This window comes from Arachis duranensis, chromosome 2 (genome assembly GCF_000817695.3).
Source record: "Arachis duranensis cultivar V14167 chromosome 2, aradu.V14167.gnm2.J7QH, whole genome shotgun sequence".
NCBI classification, from domain to species: domain Eukaryota; kingdom Viridiplantae; phylum Streptophyta; class Magnoliopsida; order Fabales; family Fabaceae; genus Arachis; species Arachis duranensis.
This window is the reverse complement of record NC_029773.3, coordinates 69,359,029-69,361,536: the sequence shown is the minus strand read 5'-3', so window position 1 is coordinate 69,361,536 and position 2,508 is coordinate 69,359,029.

Here is a 2,508-nt window from a genome sequence, read left to right as displayed (position 1 = left end):
ATGGTCTCTGATCTGATCAAACCACTCAAAGTTTCATGACTGAAACAAGGTCCTCCATTAGAAATTTGGAGGCATAAGTGGGTCAGCTGAGTAAGAAAATTATTGGACTCCCTCCTAGTACTCTTCCAAGCAATACAGAAGAAAATCCAAAAGGAGAGTGCAAGGCCATCAACATGGCCGAATTTGGAGAGGAGGGAGAGGCAGTGAACGCCACTGAGGAAGACCTCAATGGACATTCACTGGCCTCCAATGAGTTCTCTAATGAGGAACCATGAGAATCTGAGGCTCATAATGAGACCATAGAGATTCCATTAGACTTACTTCTGCCATTCATGAGCTCTGATGAGTATTCTTCCTCTGAAGAGGATGAGTATGTCACTGAAGAGCAAGTTGCTAAATACCTTGGAGCAATCATGAAGCTAAATGACAAGTTATTTGGTAATGAGACTTGGGAGGATGAACCCCCTTTACTCACCAAAGAACTTGATGACTTGTCTAGGCAGAGATTATCTCAAAAGAGACAAGACCCTGGGAAGTTCTCAATACCTTGTACAGTAGGCACCATAACCTTCAAGAAGGCTCTGTGTGACATAGGGTCAAGCATAAACCTCATGCCTCTCTCTGTAATGGAGAAGTTACGAATCTTTGAGGTGCAAGCTGCAAAGATCTCACTAGAGATGATAGACAATTCAAGAAAACAAGCTTATGGACTTGTAAAGGATGTTCTGGTAAAAGTTGAAGACCATTACATCCCTGCTGACTTCATAGTCCTAGAGACTGGGAAGTGCATGGATGAATCCATCATCCTTGGCAGACCCTTCCTAGCCACAGCAAGGGCTGTGATTGATGTGGACAGAGGAGAATTGATCATTCAAGTGAATGAAGAATCCCTTGTGTTTAAGGCTCAAGGATATCCCTCTGTAACCATGGAGAGGAAGCATGAAGAGCTTCTCTCAAAACAGAGCCAAACAGAGCCCCCACAGTCAAACTCTAAGTTTGGTGTTGGGAGGCCATAACCAACTTCTAAGTTTGGTTGAGGCTCCATGAGAGCCCTCTGTCAAGCTACGGTTGAACCCCCACATTCAAACTCTAAGTTTGGTGTTGGGAGGTTCCAACATTGCTCTGAGCATCTGTGAGGCTCCATGAGAGCCCTCTGTCAAGCTACTGACATTAAAGAAGCGCTTGTTGGGAGGCAACCCAATGTTATATTTTATCTATTTTTCCTTTGTTATTTTATGTTTTCTGTAGGTTGATGATCATGAGAAGTCACAAAATCAATTGAAAAAGTAAAAACAGAATAAAAATAGAAAGAAAAATAGCACACCCTGGAGGAAGAACCTGCTGGCGTTTAAACACCAGTAAGGGCAGCAAATGGCCGTTTAACACCCAGTCTGGCACCATTCTGGGCGTTTAACGCCAGAAAAGGGCACCAGACTGGCGTTAAATGCCAGGAAAGGGCAAGAAGTTGGCGTTAAACGCCAGAAATGGGCACCAGCCCGGCGTTTAACGCCAGAATTGGCATGAAGTGCATTTTTGCTCGCCACTTGGTGCAAGGATGAATTTTCCTTGACACCTCAGGATTTGTGGACCCCACAGGATCCCCACCTACCCCACCACTCTCTTTCTTCTTCACCCATTCACCAATTACCTCAACACCTCTTCCCCAAAAACCATTCACCTATCAAATCCCATCTTTCTCTTCACCACTCACATCCATCCTTCATAAAACCCCACCTACCTCACCATTCAAATTCAAACCACTTTAACTCCCAAACCCACCCTCCCATAGCCGAACCCTACCCCTCTCTCCACTCCTATATAAACCCATCTTCACTCCTTCATTTTCACACAACCTAAACACTACTTCTCCCCCTTTGGCCGAACCACAAAAGCCATCTCCATCTCCTCTATTTCTTCTTCTTCTACTCTCTTCTTTCTTCTTTTGCTCGAGGACGAGCAAAACTTTTAAGTTTGGTATGGTAAAAGCATTGCTTTTTGTTTTTCTATAACCATTTATGGCATCCAAGGCCGGAGAAACCTCTAGAAAGAGGAAAGGGAAGGCAAAAGCTTTCACCTCCGAGTCATGGGAGATGGAGAGATTCATCTCAAGGGTGCATCAAGACCACTTCTATGAAGTTGTGGCCTTGAAGAAGGTGATCCCTGAGGTTCCTTTCAAACTCAAAAAGAGTGAATATCCGGATATCCGACATGAGATTCGAAGAAGAGGTTGGGAAGTTCTTACCAACCCCATTCAACAAGTCGGAATCTTAATGGTTCAAGAGTTCTATGCCAATGCATGGATCACCAAGAACCATGATCAAAGTGTGAACCCGGATCCAAAGAATTGGCTTACAATGGTTCAGGGGAAATACTTAGATTTTGGTCCGGAAAATGTAAGGTTGGCATTCAACTTGCCCATGATGCAAGAAGATGAACACCCTTACACTAGAAGGGTCAACTTTGATCAAAGGTTGGACCAAGTCCTCACAGTCATTTGTGAAGAGGGCA